Raw genomic sequence first — 27,589 nt, 5'->3', positions numbered from 1 at the left:
AAACAAACAACCTGATTTTAAAAATAGGCCAAAGATCTTACCAAACATCTCACCAAAGAAGATACACGAACGGCACATAAGCATATGAAAACGTGCTCTGCATCGTATGTAATCAGGGAAACGCAAACTGAAAGGAGATAATAGTACACATTTTATTAGAATGACAAGAATCCTGAGCCCTTAGTGTACCCAGTCCTCACAAGGATATGGAGCAAAAGGCTCTCTCTCACGGCTGGTTGGAAGGCAAGATAGTGCAGCCACTTCCCTGGCTCACACTGTGAAGAATCCACCTGCAATGCAGAAGACCCGGGTTCAGTTCCTGGGTTGGAAAGAGCCACTGGAGAAGGGAATGGCTACTCTCTCCAGCATTCCTGCCTGGAGAAATTCCATGGACAGAGGAGCCTGGTGTTACAAAGAGTCAGACGTGACTGAGCCACTTTCGCTTTCACTTTGGAAGACAGTTTGGCAGTTTCTTAAAAAACTAAATGTACTCTTACCGTATGATCCAGCAGTCTTGCACTTTGATATTTACTCAAAGAAGTTGAAAACTTACATCCACACAAAATCCTGCACCCAGATGTTTATAGCAGTTTTATTCACAATTGCTAAAACTTGGAAGCAACCAAGGCATCCCTCAGTAGGTAAATGGATAAATAAACTGACAGTGGAATGTTATTCAGTGTTAAAAAGAAACGGACTCTCAACCTGTGTAAAGACATGGAGGAATCTTAAATGTATATTCCCAGTGGAAAGAAGCCAATCTTGAAAGGCTACATATTGTATAATTTTAACTGTGTGACATTCTAGAAGAGGCAAAACTTGGGCGGGGGAGGGAATAAGAAGATTACAGATTGCCAGGAGTTGAGTGTGATGGGAAGATGAATAGCTGGGACTGAGATTTTTAGAGCTGTAAAGATACTCTTTGTGATACTATAAAGATGGATACATGTCATGGTATCAAGTTGGTGCAAGCATAATTGTGGTTTTGAATGGTGAATTTTTGTCATTATATCTAGGCTCAAACACTTCTTTATTAATCAAGATAGGAATCATTACAATCAACCCATTCTTGCCAACGAGAAATAAGTTTGTTTATTTGTATGGCATAAAAATCTATACTTCAGGGTTCAATGAACTCTTAGAAAGCACTTTCTGCCACCTGCTATTTCTGGAAACATTTTCCCTGCAAAAAGTTGTCAAGATGCTTAAAGAAATGGTGGTTGGCGAGAGGTCAGATGAGGCAAAACTTCATAGCCCAATTCATTCAGCTTTTGAGTGTTGATTCAAAAGTTGAAGTGTTGGTTGTGTGACGTATGATCGGGCGTTGTCATGCAAAGGAATTGGGCTCTTTCTGATGACCAATGCCGGCTGCAGGCATTGCAGTTTTTAGTGCATCTCATCGATTTGCTGAGCATACTTCTCAGATGTAGTGGTTTCGCTGGGATTCAGAAAGTTGTAGTGGGTCAGACTGGCAGCAGAACACACCAAACAGTGGCCATGACCTTTTTTGGTGCAAGTTTGGCTTTGAGGGGCTTCCCTGATGGCTCAGCTGGTAAAGAATTGGCTGCAGTGCAGGAGACGTGGGTTCGATCCCTGAGTTGGGAAGATCCCCTGAAGAAGGGAATGACTACCCACTCCAGTGTTCTGGCCTGGAGAATTTCATGGACTGTGTAGTCCATGGGGTCACAAAGAGTTGGACACGACTGAGCAACTTTCACTTGGCTTTGGGAAGTACTTTAGAGCTTCTTCTTTGTCCAGCCACTGAGCTGGTCTTCGCTGGTTGTCATGTAAAATCCACTTTTCATCGCATGTCACAATCCAATCGAGAAATGGTTCATTATTGTTGCATAGAATAGGAGATGACACTTCAAAATGATGATTTTTTAAAAATTTTGGTTAGCTCATGAGGCACCCACTTATTGAGCTTTTTCATCTTTCCAATTTGCTTCAAATGCTGTATGACCATAGAATAGTTTACATTGAGTTCTTTGGCAACTTCTTGTTCCAATATTCTTGCCTGGAAAATCCTATGGACAGAGAAGTCTGGTAGGCTACCGTCCACGGGGTCGCAAGAGTCGGACCCGACTGAGCGACTTCACTTTCACTTTCACTTGTGTAGTTGGAAGAGGATCATCAGTTGATGATCTTCTCGACTGATCATTGTCAACTTCTGATGGCCTAGTACTATACTCCTCATCTTCAAGGCCCTTGTTTTCTTTGCAAAACTTCTTGGACCTCCACTGCACTGTATGTTCATTAGGAGTTCCTGGGCCAAACGCACTGTTGATGTTGCAAGTTGTCAGTGCTGCTTTACGACCCATTTTGAACTCAAATAAGAAAATCGCTTGAATTTGCTTTTTGTCTAACATCATTTCCCTAGTCTGAAATGAATATCAGTTCAGTTCAGTCGCTCAGTCGTGTCCGACTCTTTGTGACCCCATCAATCACAGCACGCCAGGCTTGCCTGTTCATCACCAATTCCCGGAGTTTACTCAAATTTATGTCATTCTAAAATAAATAGAAACAACAAGTAATGTCACTAGCAAATAAATAAATAAATAAATAAAGTGAGAAATGTGTATTAAAATGATATATAACATAACCACATTTATTTAAGAATGTATTCCAGGGGGGCGGTCCTAAGATGGTGGAGGAATAGGACGGGGAGACCACTTTCTCCCCCACACATTCAGTGAAAGATCATTTGAATGCTGAGCAAATACCACAAGAATGTATTCCAGTATCAAATGCAAAGTTCAACAGTGCAAAACCATAGTTAGTTCTGCGCCAACCTAACACATGTGTCCTATTCCATAGAACGTATAACATAGGAGTAGAACTCCTGAATGTAAACTTTGGACCTCAGGTGATTATGAATGTGTCAGTAGAGGTTCACCCTTTGTAACGTATGTACCAATCTGGTGTTGGATTGTTGATAATGCGGGAGGCCATGCTTGTGTGGGGCAGGGGCATATGGGAAATCTATACATTTGTCTCTCTTTTGCTGTGAATAAAAAAACTGCTTTAAAAAGTAATCTTTGTTATAAAAGATAGTATTTTCTTTATCTCCCTACCGCTGAGAGGAAGCAGTTTTCTTAGGGTTTACTTGGCACACTGAGCTCATATAAAATAGTAATTATAACAGACTGACAGCTAGTGTTTTCCCTACTTCTTCCCTGAAGAACACGCTCGCTAAGTAAACACATGAGACTTCATAGTAATAAGTACCCTGATATTTTTTTCTGTAGACAACATCTCCAATTTTATAATAGAAATCAATAAAATAATTATTAAAAGACTTACAGCCAGTAATTACTAAAAATGCTATTTTAGTATATACATTTATTCTTATTTAGAAAGCAACTTTGAAAATACATAGATTCTGACCCTAAAATATTTAGACTAAATAGTGTGTTTAGGATCTAATTTTTAAAGAATCCCTGTTCAAATAATCTTGTATTTTTTAACTTATTGAATTTCAGTTTTGTATGAGTTTATCTAAGTATTCAGATTTGGTAGACTCCTCTGAAGTTGAGGGAAAGGTACTCTGTGATTGTTTAATGGTAGATACAGAGTAAATTAAGTTTTTCAGGCAGAGTATATCATCCTTCAAGATTCTGTTTTTGCTTTTTCTCCCATTTCACTTAATTGTAGTGAATCTTGCCAATCAATATGCATTTTTTACATAGTGTTTCTTTTACACTAACCTTATACGATAATAACTGTGGCCTTTGACTTATTCCCTTAATTGTACTTTCTTTGAGATTTGTGAGAAAATTGAATATTGTTGTTCAGTCACTTAAGTTGTGTCCAACCATTTGCAGCCCCATGGACTGCAGCACGCTGTCCTCCACTTTCTCTCAGAACTTGCTCAAATTCATGTCCATTGAGTTGGTGATGCTATCTAACCATCTCATCCTCTGTCGTCCCCTTGTCCTCCCGCCTTCAATTTTACCCAGCATCAGGGTCTTTTCCAGTGAGTCAGCTCTTTGCATCAGGTGACCAAAGTATTGGAGCTTCAGCCTCAACATCAGTCCTTCCAGTGAATTTTCAGAATTGATTTCCTTTAGGATGGACTGGTTTGATCTTCTTGAAGTCCAGAGGGCTCTCAAGAGTCAAGTCGTCTCCAGCAGCACAGTTTGAAAGCATCAGTTCTTTGGTGCTCAGCCTTCTTTATGGTCCAACTCTCACCTCTGTACATGACTACTGGCAAAAACCATAGCTTTGACTATATGAACCTTTGTCAGCAAAGTGATGCCTCTGCTTTTTAGTATGGTGTCTAGGTTTGTCCCAGCTTTTCTTACAAGGAGCAAGCATCTTTTAATTTCATGGCAGTCACTGTCTGCAGTGATTTTGGAGCCCAAGAAAGTAAAATCTGTCACTGCTTCCACTTTTCCCCCTTCTATTTGCCATGAAGTGCCCTTTAAAAGAATAGTCCTTTAAAAAAAAAAGATTGCATTTGGTTTCATTGTTCACTAAGTATTATACTCATTTTAGATATTGCTAACCCCTTAAAACTTAATATAAAAGCTTTCTTTTCCTATGTTTCGGGAAATACAATAAAGAGATATTACACATAAAACTTATGTAAAAAATGACTGGGTTGCTAGTAGTCTCAAAAGTTTATTTTTAGATCTTCAGACTAATTTTCCAAGAGTTGAGTTTCCTCATTTTTTAAAATTGGGAATTTCTTGAAGACATGCATATTCTCTAGCTATTAAAACCATTATACTTTGGCTGCATTATTTTATAAAATGGCTTTTATAGAATTTCTCTTTAGTATTAACCAATATACCTACTTTGAGATACATAAGAAATTATGAAATTTGTTGCAATTCTGTTAGAAATTTTTTTGAGGATGTAGTCTACTATATCACAAAGTGGCCTTTTTATACAGATCCAGAGTAAGAATTTCCTCCAGATCTGAATTCAGGAAAAGCGTTTTGGTTCTTATTATGCATGCGTGCACACACACAAGTTCCTCTACTGAAGAACTTTTCAACTTAAGGACTTTAGTAGACGTGAAAATCTGACTGTTGTAATAGAGCAGTGGGTAGGGGGAGAAGTTCGTCAGCTCTGTTAGTTACCAATATGTGGTATTAGCAGTTGATTTTTATAGTTAAAAATTCACACATATGACTAAATGGACTTAATGATAGCTCTTTGGAATATAATTAAGTAGAAGAACCTCTGTACTGTCAGAACCAATAATGACACCCACTTTTCTTTGACTGCCAGGAACTGTGGAGCCAAATTTGTGACCTACTTAATAAGAATTCTGTGTGTATTTCTGTGCCCTAATCTTTCCTTTCTGCCATTTAATAATTTTGTGCTATATTTCTTACCAGCTGCCACAAATCTTTGGTAGCTTCCACTAGCACAGGGACAGTATCTGTCTTAATCACCCTCATGCCTAAGTATGTGGCACACAGGGGCTCAGTTAATATTTGTGCAATTTTTTTTTTCTGCAGTGGCCCTAGTATTTATTTTAAAGATAGTGGAGGGGCATCTGTTTTAGCTTTACTAAAGAAAAGAATTCTAGGTAGATTAGTTCTTAAACTCATTCCACCCTGGCAGCCCCACTTTCTGGTGTAAGCGTATGATCCTAGAGAAGATGATGACTACAGGGCATGTAATTTACCTTGGGACAATCTAGGAGACTTGTAACTTACCTCTTATTCCTGGTCCAATGGTGATAAGCTCAGGTTAAGTAGGATAAGAAAGTTACTTAGGGAGTAAGAACAGACTGATGAATGAAAAGAAATCTCTGCCTGCCTTCACTCTTCAACTGTAGTATTTGGGAAGTTGTGTCACATTTAAGATAATGACAGGATAAAAATCAAGTCAAAATTATTCTTAGCTAGTTTGTAAAATATGGTTGTTAAACGTTAGCTTTATGCATTTAAAGTTTTGTCATTTCTCTGTGGAAGAATGATGAAAGGCATTGAGAGATGTTCCTGGCTGTAAAATACTTATTTTGAATGAAGAGTTGCCTTATGTTGAGAGAGAATTATCAAAGGCAAATATGGAATTCAAATTTAAAATTTCTGTTGACTAGGATCAGGATTATCAGTAGCATGAAATTACCATGACTCACTGAACTCCATTTAACCTGAAGTCATAGTCATTTGAAACTTGTTATTCCCCCAGAGTCATATTGTACTTGCCATTGAACACAGAGTTCTCTAACCTTGGCTTATGGGGGCAAAAACCCAGCCTGTTTCATAATCTGCAGCCTGGGTTTTTAAATATTGTATTTAAAGTGGGACAGAAGGATGAGACTTAAGCCAGAGGAAGGAACATGTTTCTGGATTGTCTTTGCCACATGCTGCTTTAAGCGTAGGTTTTGGAGTCTGTCAGATCAGAGTTGAAATCGTGGTACTGTTCCTTCTTCATTTTGTGATACAGCGCATTTCCTTCTGTCCTCTTGGAGCCTTTATTTGTTTACTTTAAACAATGAGAATCACAATACTTCTCTTGTTTGGGTGATCGTGAAGATTAAATAAGATAAGCTGTGTAAAAACATCTGCAGTGTATCAGATACTTAGTAAGTTTCTCAACATAAGTTTATGTCCTTCCATTCTCCTTTTTTCTCAAGTTTTGTAATGGCTGCTTGCTTTATCCTTACTCATAGTAAGGATACTCCTTTCCAAGATTGCACAAGGTTGGAACGTGCTAGATAAGTGTGTCTTATATAAGGCTTAAATAAGGCTTCCCTTGTGGCTCAGCTGATAAAGAATCCACCTGCAATGTGGGAGACCTGGGTTTGATCCCTGGGTTGGGAAGATCCCCTGGAGAAGGGAAAGGCTACCCACTCCAGTATTCTGGCCTGGAGAATTCCGTGGACTATATAGTCCATGGGGTGGCAAAGAGTCGGACATGACTGAGCGACTTTCACACACACACATGCTAGTAATGGAGAGTAGACAGGTTGTCTTGGATCAGTTCAGTTCCTCACTGTCAGACCTAAACATGACATGTTGCTTTTTAAAAATTTCATGTTGATATTTGGCATTTGTGTATCAGTTGTCCAAAGTTAGAGCATATATTCCATGATGCTTTCTAGTTTTGTTTTGTTTTTGTTTAAACCTTAATAAAATTTTCATTGGCATTGCATTAAACATACAGAATAATTCTTTGAAACTACAGCGTTATTTTGTGCTTTTTTGTGAAGGAATAGTTTAGCAATTTTAATCTTTCGGGATATGATCTGGTTAGTAGCGTAAAATCTGTTGGCGCACACGTTGAGCCATTGTGTCAGAATATTGGAGCTTTCTTTACTAAAGAAACTAAAGTAACAGCTCACTAACCTGGATACTTCCTTTGATTTTGTATTTTGTTCTTGAAACTTTTTGTGCTTATGACATGTATTTAGATTTATTTAAAAAATAAGCAAAGCTGACTTAATATTGTTGGCTCTGCATTCTGCTTCTTGGTCCTTATAAATCCTTTCTTTGGAGAACGTATTTTTTTGAATTAATACAGTATTTGTAGTAATACATTTATAGAGTAGGAGGGTATAAATGCCATTTAAAAAATGTATTTATGTACATCTTAACTGCCATGACTTTTAGCCAAGCCAGTATTTTCAAAAAAGCTCTGTCTGTCCTGATTGCATAAATATTTTTGCAAACATTTCCACTGAGCAGTGAATGAAGCCCTGAAAGTCCCTCTCGCCAATCTGAAGGCTCCTACAACAGAGAATTTGAGAGCAGTATTTGACTTTTGGAAATGCACAGTGTGCTCCTCCCGGTAGGCTTTTGCTTTTAGGGCAGTTTGGCCAAACAATCGAACAGATTGCTTCTGTTTGAAATTCATAAAGCAAAAATGGAGGTAATCACAATACAATTTTTGCTAGAACATACGTTAAGTTGACTCGCTAGGTCAAATGATTTAAAAATTACTCTGTGAAAAAGTTATTTAAAACTTAAAACTTATTTTAAAAATCCTTTGGAAAGAAATTGATGCCTTGATGCATGGTATTAAGATAGCTTTTTCCTTCTTTCTGGCCCAGTATAATAGACAATACCTTTGGCTTAGAAACTGGGAGTATTGAGTGTGACAGTTTAGATGATTTTGTGTGTATGAGCAGGTAATACATGGGCCCAGGCCTGTGTGTGGATCACATATACGTTCATATATGTGAGAGTATGTTTGGGTTGGAAGTGAAGTGAAAAAAACTGGAGTATTGACTTACCGTTAATATAACTTTAGTGTTGATATAATTATATGGGTATCAGCTACCCATATTCATTCATCTTTTTCTAGTTGTTGCTCAGTTATAACTGGGCATCATTATTTTACAGGATAGTTTTGAAGCTGGCAATACTCTGTGGTCCAGATACTACAAGATAATACTGTGAGATGATGGGGGATTATCTCATATTTTTCTGCCCAAGTGATGTTGAAATACCGCACTTTGGCAGACTGGATAGATCTGGCTTCATACATCAATTTTGCCACTTACTAGATTCCTAATGCATAGAAGAAGGATAGCAGTGTTTTTCAGTGGGCTTCTGAGACAAGATAAAGTTTGCAGAGTGCTTATTTATGTTGTTTGTCATGTAGCAAACACTCAATTAATGCAAATTCTCTTTTGTGTTTTTAAAGGGTAAAATATAAATTAATTTCCACAGTATCTTCCATGGGGGTAGTAGTAGTGCTTTCTGCACCTTGTTAGAAATCTTGATAAAAGTACTGGATATTGCATTTTAAAGGATTCTCCTATTCTTGACTTAGTCGTATAAACCATATAAGCAAATGTAGACATAGCTGATTATTGTTTTTCAAAAGCTTTAACATTTTTATGGTAAATATCTATAAAATAGAAGTTGCTCTATATAGTTTATAATATCATAATTTACAAATTAATTCAATTTTAGACAAATGCTGAGTTTCTATCGTATAATAAACAGCCAGCTTTGGGGAAAATGACGTCACTGTGGCATTCTCTTAAGATAGGCTTAAAATCCCATTAGATACCAGTATTGTCATGTTTGTAGAGGTTAATTGGCTGCATTCGGTTATAGGTTATGAATGGTCCCACTTGAATAATCCACTGAGCTATCAGGCAGAAAGACCAATAGTTCACAGAACTAATTGACCTTGTCAGTATAATAGAAACACTTACAGGTAAAATTCTCTTTGCTAACAACATTGCAAATGAAAACCCCAGAAGAAACTGTTATGTCCTATAACTGTCCTGGACTGCTGTGATTCAGTTAGCAGACTGTGGATGCAGGTGGGTCATGGAGTGTGGAAGTTGGGGAGGTGAGGGGCATAAGGGATAGGAGGGAGAATTTTGGAGGGAACCTAATCAGGCAAAACATTAGAGAGAAACACAGTTTCAGAATGATTTTAACCATCTTGAATCTCTAAAACTGGTGTCTTTGAATTTCTGTAAATTAGTGTCTTTTTTTTTTTTTTTTAACACCCTTCTTCTGTATGTCTGGCTCTTTTTTACAGGTCTGATAGTCATTATTTGTGGTGAGTTCTGAGCAGTAAGAACATATCTTTGATGAAGCACAGCACTGTAATACAAGGATGAAACATGTTTGCCCTCCTACTGTCTTGCTTTATTTACTTGTTTTACCAGCAGCGTAAGAAGGATATTACCTGGGGCACTACTATATCCTTGATTCTAAAATAACTTTGTTTTTGTTTGTTTGTTTTTTGGTACAGGTTTGGATTTGTGCCAGAGTGGGGGGGAAGGAAGCAATGTGGGGAAGAGGTGCAGAATAAGAGAGAACACTCATTTTATGACAGATTTTGATGTTTTTGTTTTCTCTCTCTCTCTTTTGGGGATGGGGATGGAGGAGAGTAATGATGAAGACCATGTATTTTATCAAAGAACCAAAGCAAATATTCATCTGTCTTAAATAATGCAAGTGTTCTCAAATGCTTTAAGAAACTTAGTGAACCAGTATCAGGCCTTGGTCTTTAAAGAGGGGGGGCGGGGGGAAGAACTTAGCTTAAAACTCATTTGGAGTAATAGGGATTTACAAAATCAGCCCTGAGAAACTGTGCAGCCAATATCAGCCTTCATTGTAATACTGTAGGAAAGTGATAACATTCCTGTCGCATTTTCCTTTTTTAAAAAGACATCTTTTTCATTATAAGAAAAAGACAAATTGTTAAATGGACTTCAAAAATAGTAATAAAAAAAAGATTTATAATGGAAAGAGTTGATGGTATATTTCACCTAGAGTAAAAAAGACAATGTGTAATAAGGGATTTTGTGGTTTTACAGCTCAGTGCATGTGTTTGAAAGCTGTTCTCTCAGCAACGTGGGTGGCAGGTTATGCTACCATATAATGTATTGTAGTTGGCTCTCCACACTTGTCAGGGTTAGTGTTCAGCCACTCGGAAAATTTTCCCATTGTTCTATCATGTGAACCAAGACTAGTGTTGAATTCCCAATAACTTAAAAAAAAAAAAAAAGAGTTTTAATTAGAAAGTTTGGAATTTGATTACATCTTATTGTTTTAATACAGTGCTATATATATTTTAGTATTTTATCTAGTATTGCAATTATTTTTCAGGAAGAAAATAGCAAATCAAAACTTTATCTTATTCTTTTTTTTTAAATTAGATTTTTACAGAAATTTGTATACTGAATCTTGCCCTTTTTTTCTGTCTTAACACTCTATTTCCATCTTAAGCATTTTGCTTTAGATGGACCATGGCTCTTGGCAGCTAGTGCATTTTTAGCAAATAATACTGTTTCTAGTAAGAGTTGCAGAGAGAAAAAAAAAGCTTAGTGTGAGGTCCTTGTAAACTGAACCTTTGGAACATTACTTTATTCCCCCCCCTCTTTGTGCTTCTTCTCTATTTGTGTAATGGTTATAAATTACATCCTTTGAAAGGAAGAATGAAAAACAATTTTGTTTTGTTATTTTCATAGTTGATTTTTTTTTTCTTCTTTACCTGCTATTTTAAAGATACATAGAGAAATAAGCAATTATGGTATTGAAATTCCATTGTGCCAGCACCTCCAGAGCATAATCCAAAAAAAACAGAAAGCCGCCTGCTGGGTTGTCTGCAGTATGCTTGTGTGAACATCAGTGTCTGCTGTTCACACATCATTTTTTTACTGAAAATTCCTCTCAGAATAAAGACTCTGTGTTTTCTGAGTGTAGTGAAACATTTGTTGGTCCTTATATTTTAAATTTGTGAGGAATTCTGTTTATGGGCTAAGTTGTCATAGATGTATATTACACGATTGTTTCTGGCACATCAGGAAGTAGAGAAAAGGCATGTATGTTTATGGACTATAAAATAATGAAAAGCTTTAAATGAAATTATAAAGCATTAAAGGTGAGAAATAATGAGCTTTTGTTGAAGAGATATATGAAGGATTGATTTAAATATTGACTTTTGCCCTTCAAAATCTATTTTATTTATAAAGTAAAGTGTATCTTGGCGAGATGAATATAAAAATATCATAAACTTGTCCTGTACTTCAGGACAAATTCAGATGTTTAATATTTGAATACTTAAATATGGTGGCTTCTTGACAATATTGATTTAGTAAAATCTTTAAACTGACCCTGCCTAATTTCTCTAGTCAAGAAATATATTAGAAAATATATTTATGGGCCCTTAGATTAATTTTTTCACTTTTAATCTTACATACTTCATTTTTTTTTATTCTTATTATGCTGCTGGTTTCTTATAAGACATAGATAGCAGATTTACAGAATATAGTCCAGTGTTGACAGCCTCAACCTTTCTTTCAGACTCATAAAATATCAAAAAGAGAAAGCTTTTATGAAATAATAGGGAGCTTCAGGTTTAAATTTGGTGAAATGGAAGTTGATGCCCACAGTCTCCCATAAGGTTTTTTTTTTCTTTCTTAGAAACTTTCCATGTATAAGTTAGTAAAGGAGTAATGATACACATGTTTTTGCTAAAACTGAATTTTTATCCATTTCAACTATTTTTCATCAAGAGAAAATTTCAGGTTGTTTGCCTTTGAATTTCACTCTGAGTTTCTTCACCAATTAAAATGCACTTTTACATTTTATAGTAATTGTATGAGCCTTCTAATTATTGATTCTTCTGACTACTGAAATGAGATTACTGTCTGAAATCAGTCATCATATTTAGTCCAGTAAGCAGTGATGCTTGCATTCAAATCTCTCACATGTTCTCCTCAATTTGCTACTTAATAGTTGTCTTAATCTTTTTTTCAGTCTTGTAGAGGGAAGAGATTGTCATTTAAACCAGGTGTATCTCAACATGCCTCCAAGAAAGGGGGGTAAGAGCACCAAGTTCTTAACATGCTAGTTTCCTAAGGGCCTGAGACTCCTGAGTCTGCTGACTGCCACAAAGCCTAATTGCTCACAGAGCAGCCTGGCACACTGCCATTCCCCCACTGGGCTGTTTGTTGGTGTTTGTGAATAGAACAGAAATGTCTTTGCTTTTTCTACTCAGATGTCGCTGATGGCAGTTTTAGGAAACAAGTTAACATTTTTCTTAAAATGATAGTCATTCACGCCAAGGTGAAGTCAAACTTTATATATCTAAGCACTAAGCAGTAGAATTAGCTCAGTGCTTTTAAAAGTAACAAAATAAAATTCATTACTTCTTACCCTATAATATTAATCTTGTAGACTCCACCTTAACTATTCTAGACAGATGTTCTAGATTTAGGTAGAGAGTTTTTTTTTTTTTTTTTTTTTTTTTTTAGGTAGAGAGTTTTGAAAGTAAAGAGTGGTTCTTTTTTGTACTTTTCTTAACAGTATCTGTTACATAGATGAGTTATCGGCCCTATGGAAATCACCAATCTTGCAAAGTATATGAGGGACTACTTCAGTTATTTTAAAAATCCTTTATTGAGAATATTAGTGATGTTTGCATTGTAATTTTCAGTGTACCTGGAGGTGTATATTGGGTTTTCACCTCTGCCTGGACCTCTAAGAAGAACTTCATTTGTTCCCAACATCATGCTCTACTTCTAGGTACCATAACCAATAGGAAACAAGGAGTGTTGTGGGACCTGCACACACTTGAGTTACTTTCTTTTCTTCCCTATCCACTTCAGAGTTCCACATCTCTTTAAAGCACATGTAGGGTTATATTTGAACTGCAAATAATTTATTCCCTTGTACTCATCTCAGAATATATCATAGCCTCATTTTTTATTCCAGAGAGACATACTTCAAGACTACATTATTCCTTCTGTGATGTTCAGAATTTGGGCAGGGAAATCACTTTCACGTCCTGGCTTCATCCTTCATCAACTAGGTGACCCTCAGCAAATTATATAACCTCTCTATGAACTTCAAGATCTTCAGCTATAAATCAGGGCTGTGACGTTGGGATGATTAAAGCAAAGATCTTCCTGACACATGGTAGAGGTCACTAAATGGTAGCTGTGGGGAGCAAAGCCTTGGAAACAAGTTGTGTTCTCCTAGGCTGTGAAAGTGTGCGCTTCTGTGCCTTTCTGTAAAATCTCATGAAACTAAGAGCTGCAGTTACACATAGCTATTGGATATGCATTTGTATATTTGAGTTGATAAACATACCAAGAGCATGGGCTTTGGAGGTGTCTGCTTGGGTTTGAGTTCCTTCCTGTTTTGCCGCTTAACTCGGAAACTTGGAAAGTTAGTTTCTCTGGGCCTCAAATTTCTTGTGTATAAAATGAAGGTGAAATTAGTATATCTCATATGGCTGGTGCAAAGCTGGAATGACTCAGTACCTGTAAAACTCTTAAAACAATATTTGGCAAAGAGTAAGTGCTTGAAAAATCTATATGCAGGTCAGGAAGCAACCGTTGAACTGGACATGGAACAACAGACTGGTTCCAAATAGGAAGAGGAGTACGTCAAGGCTGTATACTGTCACCCTACTTATTTAACTTATATGCAGAGTACATCATGAGAAACACTGGGCTGGAAGAAGCACAAGCTGGAATCAAGATTGCCAGGAGAAATATCAATAACCTCAGATATGCAGATGACACCACCCTTATAGCAGAAAGTAAGGAGGAACTAAAAAGCCTCTTGATGAAAGTGAAAGAGGAGAGTGAAAAAGTTGGCTTAAAGCTCAACATTCAGAAAACTAAGATCATGGCATCTGGTCCCATCACTTCATGGCAAATAGATGGGGAAACAGTGGCACTTTATTTTTTGGGGCTCCAAAATCACTGCAGATGGTGATTGCAGCCGTGAAATTAAAAGACGCTTACTCCTTGGAGGGAAAGTTATGACCAACCTAGACAGCATGTTAAAAAGTAGAGACATTACTTTGCCAACAAAGGTCCGTCTGGTCAAGGCTATGGTTTTTCCAGTGGTCATGTATGGATGTGAGAGTTGGACTGTGAAGAAAGCTGAGTGCTGAAGAATTGATGCTTTTGAACTGTGGTGTTGGAGAAGACTCTTGAGAGTCCCTTGGACTGCAAGGAGATCCAACCAGTCTATCCTAAAAGATCAGTCCTGGGTGTTCATTGGAAAGACTGATGCTGAAGCTGAAACTCCAATACTTTGGCCACCTCATGTGAAGAGTTGACTCATTGGAAAAGACCCTGATGCTGGGAGGGATTGGGGGCAGGAGGAGAAGGGGGTGACAGAGGATGAGATGGCTGGATGGCATCACCGACTCAATGGACATGGCTTTGGGTGGATTCCGGGAGTTGGTGATGGACAGGGAGGCCTGGCGTGCTGCGGTTCATGGGGTCGCAAAGAGTCGGACACAACTGAGTGACTGAACTGAACTGAACTGAAGTGGTCCAAACATGTTAGTTGCTGTTAACTGTTACATTATCTCATAGAATAGGAAGAATCACAGAGTCAGAAAACTTGAATGGAGTCAGCCTTAATTAGTGATGTCTCTTTCATCCACTCCCAGATAATCCCCATTACTTAGCTTTCCAGTCCCCTTCAGAGCTCCACATCTCCTGAAAGCATCTATAGGATTATAATGCAATCGGAATTCTACTTTTTAGTTATTAACTCCATAGAATTGTGACATACTTTCAGGAAAAATGTTTACATGTCTCTTGATCAGAAATTATTTGTTGAGTTTATCACCTTCTACTTACAGGTCTTGTGTTAGTTTTTTAACAGTCCTTTTAAAGACAACTTGATTGTGAAAAGACCTTTTAAAGGCTTCATGGAGATTCTAAACATCTTTTTTCTATTTAGTTATGTATTTATTTACTGCTTTATTGAGATAGAATTGTATGTCAATTATGTGATGATTTGATACACATGTATTATTGTGAAATGATTACCCCAGTAAAGTCAGTTAACACCTCCATGTCCTCACATAATTGCCATTTTCTGTGTGGACAAGAACATTTAAAATCTACTCTGTTAACAACTTTGAACTATGTATTAGTATGGTTAATTATAGTCACCATGCTGGACATTAGGTTCCCAGAAGTTGTTTTGACAGCTCGAAGTTTGTTCCTATTAGCCAATATCTCCCCAGTTCCTTCAGCTCCAGCCCCTGGCAGCCACCATTGTATTCCCTATTTTAATGGGTTTGGCATTTTTACATTCCACATGAGAACATACCGTATTTGTATTTCTCTGAACTATTTTTTAAAAGGTAGTTGGGTCTCCGTGTATCCTTCTACTTCAATTGGATTTTCTTAAATAAGCAGTTATTCACTTAGTGGTTAAGTGATTTATATGAAAAGTATTTTATAGTGATTCTTTGGTATCTTAAATTACTGATTCTCCCATCTCTTTTCCAGTGGTTTGTAATCCAGCCGTAAGCCATCAAACTGCCTGTCTCCTTAGATATAATTCTGCCATGTATACTTAAAGGCTATCTTTAACCTTCCCTTGTTTTGAGTATTTGTTTACTATTAAGACTGATGGTGCTAGAATGACAATATATGTTTTAAATTTGATATACCTTAAAAATTACTCACATATGTGAAGTCTAAATTTGTATGCTAGATGTACAAACACAAGGTTTTAACGTGTCTACCATGCATACAAATTCTGTTTCTCAGTTTTGTTCTAGGATAAAAGATAAACTAATGTAAAATGTAAATGAAATGTGCATTTGTTTATTTTAGAGCTCATTTAATAGCAACTCATAATTTACTTGGGAGCTCAAAGACTGGGAAAAAGCTGAGCCTTGCGCGGCGGGAGGAGTCCCGCAGCTGCGTGCAGGCGTTGCTGCAGTTGTCTCTGTGGCGTGCTTAGCACTCCCCCCCCACGGCAGTGAAGCACCACAGACAGTGTATGTGCACGTGTAACTTATTTAATGTAAGAGAGAGAACTTCATGAGCATCCAGAGCTGAAGTATACCTCTTCCCATCCCTGTCATAATCCTTTTCATATCTTTTAGAGGTAATCACTGTCATAACCTTTTATGATAATTTCTTTAGTTTTTTTAAAAAATAGTTTTACCACCTTTGCCTGCATCCCTAAGCAATAGATTAGGGTCTATTTTTGATCTCTTAACTGGTTTATTTGGTATTCTCAGATTTCTCCCTTCCCCATCCCTTTTTTTTTTTTTTTTTTTTTGGCCAGCTGGATCAGTCTTATTCTTTAATTTTCAGTTATGCTACAAATGATCTTAAGTTTTATTTTTTAAGTTTTAAGTTAATTGTTGCTACAGTAAAATATGTTTACAAGTTAAAAGTCTGAAAGGACCACAACAGCACTTAGAAGAACAGCACTTCCCTCTCTACCCCACACCTTCATCCTACTCCTCAGGAATACTTCTCTTACTCTGAGTTATTTTAGCCGTTTGGGGGAGTTCTTTTTGGTATTTGCTTTCATATTTCTAAATGACGTATGTGCAGTCCTGTGTGTAGATGTGTGTGTACATGTCTGTGAAGACATGAACTGATGATGTCTTGTGCCGTGTTCAGCTGCTGAGTCATGTCTGACTTTGCAAGCCCATGGACTGCCGCCCACCAGCTTCCTCTGTCCACGGAAATTTTCAGGCAAGAATACTGGAGTGGGTTGCCATTTCCTCCTCCAGGGGATCTTCCTGACCCAGGAATCGAACTTGCATCTCTTGTGTCTCCTGCATTGGCAGGCAGGTTCCTACTATGCAGTATTAGGATTTAGCCCTGTAATCCTATTTCTTCTCTCAAAAACTTCTCTTTATTTTCCTAGTGTAGCTTTTCTTGCTATTTACTAAATCATTATACACCTTTTCATTGTCATGACCACATTAGTCAAAATAAATCATTATTTTTGTAGAATTAATGATTGCCTCATTTTTTTCCCTGAATTTTAAGAATGTTATCAGCAATATTGCTATATCCCTAAGTTCTCTGACAGATCTTTCAAAAACTTCTGGAAACAGTCATACATCCTCTCTCAGTTTCACATTTTTTTTTTTTTTCATGTAAGCATCCCTGCTGTACCTTCAGCCTGGCTACTGTGTCCATGTGTCAATCAGTGGACGTTCATTCAGAGAAGCAGAGCACTGGTGTATGCTTATTTGTGTGTGTGTGTGTGTGTGTGTGTCTGAGGGCTGGTGTTGTATAGAATAGTTTTGTTTGAAGGATTTTGTCTTACACAAGTAAGAGTTGGTTAAATAAATTCTACAAGGCTGTTGCTTTCACATCTGAGTGCTAGAGCTTGACGTCCCCAGGGCAGGAAGTCAGAAGTGAAGATGGTAAAGTGGTGAAGGGCAAGGGCAAGCTGGAACCCATACTCCAACTCGAGGAACTGCGATCCACATCAGTGGAAGGAGTGATGCCCTTTGTCATGGAGCAGACACACACTCATCTTGGGAGGCAGAGAATCCACAGGAGGACTTGGGGAAGATGCAGCAGTTGTAGGCCTGGCTGCTGACCCATGACAGCGGGGTGTGTCAGCATGTAGTGACAACTTACGTGGGTCCCTAGTTTGATGAGCTACAAAACCTGTAGACTCACCTACCTCCAAGTGCAGAATGGCTGCTGCTTCAGTCCTGCTGTCGAAACCTTCAACAAAAATCTCTCTCATGTCTCACCTAACCAGAAACATGCCAGGAAGGGAGTTCCAGAAAATGCAGTTTAGGTTAGCACAGCTGGCCTGCTAGAGAGCCACCGTGGCGGCCTTGAGACCGTTTCTCCTAGATCTCTGGCTGATGGCCCCAGCTGCTGCTTTTTGGCATCCAGCGCCCCGTCAGTTCCCCACCCGGAGTGAGCGCAGCAGGGGTACTAACTGAGGCTCATTTCTGGGTATTCTGGAGCCCTCTGACAGGCAGCCATGGCTTCAGGGCTCCTTGACAGCCGTGCCAGATGTTCACTAGAACTGCACTGCAGTAGCACACGTCCACCCCACCCTCCTCCTTCCCCATCTCCTTCTCCTGGGCTCAGACCTGCACTGCTGTCTAACAGCTCTTCCAGCCTTCCCTGGCTCCCTCCCCACTTTCTCTCACAGATGTTTCCTTTAATAAATTTCTTGTATATCTGTTTCTGTCTTGGTCTCTGTTCAGAGGACTTGGACAAACAACTCTCTTCTTAAGACATCCCTTCAACATCATCTTGGGAATTTCCTTCATCTTCTTTTTTGGTAGATTCCTTGTTCTTTGGGTCCCAGGTCTTCACTTTTCTTGACTTTCTTCCTCTTTTGGTGAAATGTATCCTCCATATGGGAGGTAAAACTGTTGAAACCTTGCATGACTGAAAACTTTATTTATTTATTTATTTTTTTTGAAAACTTTATTTTAATCTCACCCTCGAGGGATGATTTGGCTGGGTATGGAATTCTTGTTTGGAAATAATTTTTCGTCAGAATTTTAAGCACATTCTCCATTGCCTCATAGTTTTCTGTATAAATGTTGAGAAATACAATGCCACTTTTGATTTCTGATGCTTTCCCTGTGACCTGTTTTTCTCTGTAGAGGCTTTTAAAATTGCCATACCTTTGATGTTCAGAAATTTTATGATGGTTCTGCCATGGGGTGTGTGTGTGTGTGTTCTTCATCTTACTGAGTGTTTGTGGTTTGCATCAATGTGGAAACACCTGTCCTTTAGTTCTGAGAAGTGCCCTTATGTTCCTTCATATTTTTCCTCTATGTTCTCTCTTTCTGAATTCACATTTGTTAGCAGTGATTCTTCCTGCATTGAGCCACTGATTTTCTTATTTTCTTTCTCTTTTGTTTTCTCAAATTCCAAGCAGTTCATTTAAGTTTGTAATTAAATGCACGCGTGTGTGTTAGTTGCTCAGTTGTGTCCGACTCTTTGCGACTCCATGGACTATAGCCCTCCAGGCTCCTCTGTTCGTGGGATTTCCGAGGCAAGAGTACTGGAATGGATTGCCATTTATTCTTCTCCAGGGGATCCTCCAGAACCAGGGATCAAACCTGGGTCTCCTACATTGCAAGCAGCTTCTTTACTGTCTGAGCCACCATGGAAACCCTGTATGTGTATATATATATACACACACACATACATATACACATACATATATACATATGTATATATGCACACACACACAGGTGCATGCATGCAAAGAACTGATTCATTGAAAAAGATCCTGATGCTGGGAAGATTGACGCCAAGAGAGAAGGGGGTGACAGAAGATGAGATGGTTGGAGATGGCATTACTGACTCAGTGGACACCAGTTTGAGCAAACTCAGGGAGATGGTAAAGGATGGGGAAGCCTGGCATGCTGCAGTTCATGGGGTCGCAGAGAGTCTGAGCGACTCTCACGACTGAGCGACCAAACAACAATGTATATGTATATTTCTAAGACCTATTTTTGCTTCTTGGTCTTTTGTATAAAATAGCATTCTATTCTTGTTTTAAGGATGCTTTCCTTTATGAAGCTGAAGATATTAATAAAGCTTTGCTTTGTTTTTAAATTTCTTGTCCTCCCTTTATTGCTTCTCTTCAGATTTCCTTTTTTGTTTTTGCTTTTTTTTAATTTCTGCTTTTTGTTTTTATTTTCTTTTTCATTTTTTTTTTTTTTTTTACACTCATGGAGCATCTTGGCTGTTTTCTCATAGCCTAGGAGTGAGGCACAAATTAGCAGTTGGGGAGCAGTTTTCTGCTCATGATTGAATTTGATGCTTACCAAACCTTACAGCAGTGTGGTCAGGCTGGTACCCTCACCTCTTTGCACACAGGCCACCTTCTCAATGAGACCTATTGTGACCATCTTATTTAAAACTGCACACACCTGCCCTCTGGTGCTTCTGATCCTTCTTTTCCTGCTCTGTATTTTCCACAAAGCTTTTTTCCCCTCAGAGCACTTTTATTACCTAATATATTATATAATACCTTATTTATTATATTTGTTATTCATTTTCTGTCTTCCCTCAGTAGAGTATTGGCTCCATAAGAGCAGAGATTTTGTTATTATTTTTATTTTCACTGATATCTTCCAACCACCTGAAATAGTGCCTAGCACAAAATAGGCATTCAATAAATATTTATTAAATTGGGGACACTCACATCACTGTGTGTACCTCTCATCTTAAGTATTTGTTCTTTTTTTGCTTTTCTCTTTTTCTTATGGTCTTATTTTTTTTCCAGAAAATAGTCATTCTTTCTCTGGCCTAGAGGCATAGGGTGGAGGATAGGAGGTGGGATGTGGAAGGGGCTCCAAGATGGTCTGCCTGGGAGTCAGCAGCCCTGTAGCTGAGCAAGATGAAGAGAGCTGAGGTTCACTGTTAAATGTCTAGACGTTCACTCCATTAAAAAAATAGTAATAATATGCTGCCATCTTGTCTTGTTTTACTTCATTCTAGATCCTCCCTTCTTTAACCTGTACAGATAATATGAACTTTAGTTTTCTGTGGGAATAGAAAGGGAAGGTCACCTGCCTACTTAAGCTAGGGACTGGTGAGAATATTGACATCAAACTGTTTCCTAATTGGATAACTTGTTTTCATGTTTGCATACTTGTTTATTTTTAACCAAACCTGACCCTCCTACCTTCAGAACGACCTGGTGCTTTCACTTTCAGAGATATTAGGGTACAGTGCACCGTGCTTCTTCGTGACCTCTCCCGTTCTGCCTGCTTTTGTGGATTTATACATTTTTCAAATTCTTTAACTGTCATTTTTGTTGGTGTCTGGGACTCTATTATTTCCTAAACTATTTTGTAAGGCATTTATAAATTATATTCATCAAAATGGTATATGCATAAGAAATAATGGATGATTAGATATAACTCCTGAACATAAATAAATTTCCAATAAATTGATAATTTCCTTTTACTACACCAATCAGTTTCCAGTAATCCAGGACACAGTTAAGTCCACACTTTGTTGACTGATGAACAGAGTCTACTAGATTCTAGTGGTAGTATGATGGCACTCAAATATCCTCTTTGGAAAGTTTAAAAGTACTTTGTGTATGTGTTTGTATACTTGTGTGTTTTCTCGTATCAGGAGAAATGTGAAAAAAGATATAAACCTAATTGGACTCTACAGTTAGCATTTAAGGAATAGAGTGTGGGGATTGAAAAGTAGAGGGCCATAAGTTGAGAATAGTTGTTCACATTAATCGTGAGTGCTAGGGTTTTGAAAATGGAACAAAATCTTGGTGAAAGGTTGTGTAGCTACTGAACTTCAGACTTAAAGAAAAGTTAGAGTTAGGGGGACCAGGTTCTCATGTGACAGACCAAAGTTCTTGTATTATTCTTATATTTAAAAATATAAAAATAATTCACTAGAGCATATCCAAGACTTGACCCATTTCAGATGACATATAGTCAATGTCCCTTTGCCCTCTCGTGATCGTTGCAATATTTTCAGAGTCGGTTTCCCGCACAGTGTAAATTTGCTTTTGCCCTACTGCAGGTTATATGGCTAAAATGTGGGTCAAGGGCCATACAACACGAGGCAGAGGAGATAAGCAGAGACTAGATCATGCAGGGCTTTGTCAACAGTGTTAAGGATCATGGATTTATTCTTAACTATAATGAGAAACTAGTGAAAGGTTTTTCAGGTTTACATTTTTGTCTGATGAATCTGCTGCTAATCTGAGCTTAGACTGGAGGAGGCCAGAAGCAGCTCTGGTAAAACTGGTTGACAGGTCTAGTAACAGTCCTGGGCAGCAGGTATTGCTGATTACCTACGCCACTTGCCTCCATCTCCTTTCCTTGCCCAGAGAGACCACTTCCCACAGTAAAGACAGAAAATGCCTGATACTCCATTTCCAGCTTCCCTTGCAGTTAGTGGAGAGAGGCATGTGATCCAGAAATGGCCAATGGGAAATCTGATAGCTTCAGGAAAACATTTTCCTCTATAATTAAAACAGGAGAAAGCCTTTTTGGACATTTGGTGTGTGAGAACATGATGCTTGCAGCTGCTGCAGAGATCATTGACAACCGAGTATGTATGACAGAGCAGAAAGGTCTGGGCCTTTTTTTTTTTTTAACTTTTTATCTTTACATGGATACAAAAAGTCCACATATTGTGTGAAAGGCTCACTGAATTTTCATGAATTAAAAGAAATCTATATAATCAGCAACCAATAAAAACCCAGAAACCCTTCTTATGCTTTCTTATGCGCTCTCAAGGTCAATCATAATTCTGACAATATGGATTACTTTGACCTGGATTTTAAAAAAATCTGTTTTGTTTCTGTTTTCATCTTTCAGTGTTTTGCATTAGGAGATGGCATCGTATTTTGTATATACTCTTTTGGGTCTGGCTTGTTTTTGCTTGGGTTTCCGTGGTGGCTCAGATGGTTAAGAATGTGCCTGTAGTGCAGGAGACCCGGGTTCGATCCCTGGGTTGGAAAGAGCCCCTGGAGAAGGGAATGGCTACCCATTCCAGTATTTTTGCCTGGAGAATCCCATGGACAGAGGAGCCAGACGCGACTGAGTGACTAACTTTGTTTGTTTGTTTTATTCAGCATGTTTGTAAGAGTCATCTGTATATTTGGATAGCTATAGATCGTTCATTTTCTTTCCTGTAGAACATTGTGTTTTGTGAATATACTCCAACTTATTCATTTGGCTGTTGGTATGCATTTGTGTGGTTTGGCTAGCTGGAGCTCCTGTGAATATTTCGTATACACACTGTTGAATATATATATGCATTTCTGTTGGGTGTATAGCTCTTTGATTTGTAGTAGTTCTTTAAATAGTTAAGATAGGATTCCTTTTCTACACATAGGCATAGGCATATTTCCCAATCTGTGACTTGTTTTTTCCACACTCTTAATTATATCTTTTGATGAACAGAAGTTCTTAATTCTGAAATAGTTGACCACTATTTGTTGATTGATGCTTTTTGTGTCCTGTTTAAGAAAATTTTACCTAATCCAGAGTTATAAAGATATTTTATTTTCTTTTGGAAGCTTTAGTTTTTAAACGACTTTGACGTTTAAATTCAAATTCATCTGAAATTCATTTTTGTTTATGGTGAGAAGTGAAGAAATCAAGATTATTATTTTTCCCCCAAAATGGAAATCCAGTTCATCTAGCATCATTGCTTGAAGAAACTTACATAAATAACAAACTTATGTATAACAAAAATATACATAGTTTTGTCATGGATTTTAAACCTTCTATTTCTTCTTTTTGTTTATCTTTTCCCTACTGCACCAGTGAGTGTCATCTTTGACAAAAATCAGATGTCTTGTAAATTTGTGGGTTTGTTCCTGAACTCCGCTCTGTTGGTTTGTTTGTCTTTGCACGAATTCTGCACTGTTGCAGTTATAACTTATGTTGACCTTATGTCTAGTGGCCTTGCTTTATTAATTCTAATTTTATTAATTCTAATAGTTTATAGATTCTTTCTTAATTTTCTAGATGTGCAGTCATATGATTTACAAGTAATAGTATTTTTTCTTCCCTTCCAATCCTGTTCATCTTTTCCCTATCCTTCTGTCCCTCTCTCCTCTGTTCCCTTCCATTTTCCTTGCATTATTGTACTGTTTATGACCTCCAGTACAATGTTAAATAGAAGGGGTCATAGTGGATGATCGTCTTTTTATAATCTCTTTAGAAAAGTTTTTAATATTTCTCCATTCTATATGATGAGTAGGGTAGGTTATTTGCTTGAAAGATGCCCTTTCATATTAAAGAGACTGAATTCTGTTCCTATTTGCTAAAAGTTAAAGTTTCATAAATGGATATTGAATTTTTCAAATACCTTTTTTGTGTCTGACAATGATTATAGTGAGTTTCTCTCTTTTTCTATTAATAAAAGTCAATTACATTGATTAATTTTTAGGTGGTAATCCAACTTTGCCTACCTGTACTAAACTCCACTTAGTTGGACTTGCTACTCTTTTGTTCTAGATTTTCTTACATTTCAGAAGAAAAAGTGGTCTGTAATTTTTTTTTTCTTAAGGGAGGGATATTTTTTAAATGTTTTTATGAGGCAAGAACAACTTGTTGGAACCAAAGTTCTGGCCTCATAAATTTTTTTAAAAAATATCCCTCCCTTTTCTATTCTCTAAGCATTTGTGCAGAGTTGATACCATTTCTTCATTAAATATTTGGAAGAGTTGAATGGTAATGCCATCTGGACCTGGAGTTTTGTGATGAATTTTAAATTACAAGGCAGTTTTTTTTTTTTAATAGATATAGTTCTATTCAGATTTTCCATGTCTTCTTTTTGTTATTTTTGATAAGTTGTATTTTTGAAGGAGCCTGTCAACTTTGTCTTCTGATATATGTGTGTGTGTGTATATATATTTTTATATATATATATATATAATCTGTTGAGTCAATCTGATAAATTCTTAATTTCAGATATTTTATTTTCAGCTCTACCATTTCTATTTTAAAAGTATATTCTAATTCTCAGATGAAATGATCATTTCATTTATTCATCGTTCCCTCTTCTTAGCTTGGTTAATAATAGTAATGATTTTTTTGATTGATTGCTAGGCTAGACTCTAGATCTGTGCAGTTCAGCCACATGTGGCTTTTGGCTAGTCTTAATTGCGATATGTATGGTATAAGTGTAAAATATCAGATTTTAGCAATTTGGTACCAAAAAAAAGTATGTGAAATAGCTCAGTAACTTTTTACATAGATCACATGTTGAAATGATATTCTGGATATACTAAAATGAAATTAATTTGACCTGTTTCTTTGTGCTGTTTAAAATGTAGTTCTCAGCCCTCAGAGATTGCCAGACACTCTGCTCTTCTTTAGAGAGACCCCTTACTTACCCATTCACTTTCCTGTTCCAAGTAACTTCACAATGTGGCAGATATTTTGAGGGGAAAATAGGCTGTGTGCTTAAAGATCTTGAGGTTTCTAAGTATGTCTCTTCTGAAAGACCACACTAGTCATAGTTCCATGTGTTTCAAGAAGCACCTCTCTATCTGGGCAAAACCATGATTTGTAACATCTCATCTTGTCCTAGAATCAATAAACACCCCCTTGGTTCAAGTGAGTACAGAAAGACAAGTTACCTCCCTGCAGTTCTCCCCTTCCCAGACTGTGGCCTGCTGTAGTCCTCTTTGTTTTAGCGGTTCTCTGACAACTCTAAAATGATGATTTAAAGAGATTTGCCTGTAGTTATTGTCAGTAGGAACACTCTTCCTCAAACTACTCCAGTCTCTTAAATTTAAAAGAGATATATTTAGAGATGTGTTTGCATTCAGAACTGCTCTGGCTGTGTCCTCTATCATGGAATCTTTCTGCCTTTCCTTGCCTTGCCTTCCATAGATAACCCTGTCCTTTGCTAGCACCTTCAGAGGTTGCCTTTTAAAAAAGAGATATAAAATTTTGAATCATCAGCATATTGCCATTTAAAGCACCAGAAATCATGGGTCTGGATGCAGTCGTCTAGGATAGTTGTGTAGATTAAACTCTGTATTATGAGACCAGTTTTAGGACAGAACTATGAGGAGTGCAGTGTTTAAAGAACAGAAAGAGGAGTGCCCAGAGAGAGAAAGGAGATGAGAAAGGCAGGAGGAAGAAGAGAAGAGAACACTTCAATTAAGGGGTGCATCAAATTATGTAGAAAGGAAAAGAAAGTTTCAAGTGAAAAGAATTATGTGGATTTAGCAATAAAACATGCCTATGAGGAAAGCATAAAATTTTATGGGAATTTTATTGATGATTTACAAAAATGATGATTTTATATCATTCATCCTGATAGATGGAGAAGTAAAGGTTTCCCAAGGAGAGGTAATTTGCTTACAGTCAAGAGTAGACGTGAAATTCAAATCTTGGTTTTCTTTTGACACCTGGTCTGATGTCCTTTTCACAGCACTACATATTTTTATCTATTGCTATCATTTCTTGATTATTCATTACATGGAAAAGACTTTTCTCTTTTTACAAAGCTCAGTCATAATTTTATTCTGCGTGTATGTTGTTGTTCAGTCACTAAGTCATGTGCGACTCTTTGCAACGCATTGGACTACAGCACGCTGGGTCACCCTGTCCTTCCCCATCTCCCGGAATTCACCCAAGTTCTTGTCCATTGAGTCAGTGATGCTGTCCAACCATTTCCTCCTCTGCTACCCTCTTCTCCTTTTGCCTTCAATCTTTCCCAGCATCAGGGTCTTTTCCAATAAATTGACTATGTGTGTGTATGTAGTTGTTATATATTTGCTGTTTTTCTTTTCTTTGAGAGAACATTTTTATTTTTTCTAATTTTATCAAGAAATAATTGAGATACATCACTGTGTAAGTTTAAGGTGTACAACATGATGGTTTGATTTACTTATTTTGTGAAATGTTTACCACAATAGGTTTAGTTAACATCCATCATCAGATAATGAAAAGAAGAAAAAAAATTCTCCTTGTGATAAGAACTCTTAGGACCTACTCTCTTAACAATTTTCCAAGGTATCGTATAGCAGTGTTAGCTATAGTCATCATGGTGTACATTGCCTCCCTAGTACTTACCTTATCTGTTTTTCTTTTCAGTGATACTTAAGTCTGGCTTACTTGTTCTTGTCCTCCAGAGATTTTCTGCAATTTCTTAACATTTCTTCACCATTTTGGGCTTTTGATGAAATTATTGTTTTTGACATTCACTTCAAATTTAGTTCAGAATTGTTCCTGTAGATTAGTAGAACAGTCTATCTAGTTCTTATCTTTCTGTTAGGCCTCTTTTTTTTTGTTGTTTCCCAAACAGGTAACTTTAAGATTTATATTGTCAAAAACTGTATAAGTTTAACTCTCCAGGAACTCTTTCTGGAGGAAATGTCTCTATATAAAAAGTCTTTCCGACTTACAAGTCCAGAATTAATGTCTTGATCCTCTGTAGCAGAGTGACTGATTTTGACCTCAGGGTGACTTTCTTAGGTGGGGTCACCTTCTTCACTAGGGTCAAAGAGCTTGCTTTCCATAGTGAGCTCTTTTAGTTGGATTCTGTCTTTCTTGTTAAGCTGCCTTTGTGGTATCCTTACTTTCAACAAATTTGGAACTTCTGAAGTTTCTTTTGGATCCTACTAGATTTTCTTTCTGTACAAGTAGGTCATCACTGCAGTTAACTGGTTGTGTTCCTTCCGAAGTGAAAGGATGGTTAAAATGCCAGAATCTGCTGCTTCCTGTATAACAGTTCTCATGTTGAGAGTCTGTAGAGTTTTATCAACTCACAGCTATGGTTAATGAAGGAGAGGTGAGGAGAGAGGAGAGCAGAGGGCAGCTTTCCTGAAGCAACTTTCAAGTCATTGTCCCCTCTCTCATTTATTTTCCAGGGATCTGTGATTAGCAATAGGAAACGACATATGAGCAGCTTTGTATT

General features: G+C 37.4%; 1 protein-coding gene across 4 annotated transcripts in view; it reads left to right on the top strand.

Moving 5' to 3' along the window:
* The window catches only part of ANAPC10 (anaphase promoting complex subunit 10), a 211,975-nt gene that overhangs the window by 45,212 nt on the left and 139,174 nt on the right, over positions 1 to 27,589 (top strand). The window lies entirely within an intron of this gene.

The sequence above is a fragment of the Cervus elaphus genome, chromosome 5 (genome assembly GCF_910594005.1).
Source record: "Cervus elaphus chromosome 5, mCerEla1.1, whole genome shotgun sequence".
Classification (NCBI taxonomy): Eukaryota; Metazoa; Chordata; class Mammalia; order Artiodactyla; family Cervidae; genus Cervus; species Cervus elaphus.
Note: the sequence above shows the minus strand (reverse complement) of the source record. Positions and strands in the feature narration are given on the sequence as shown.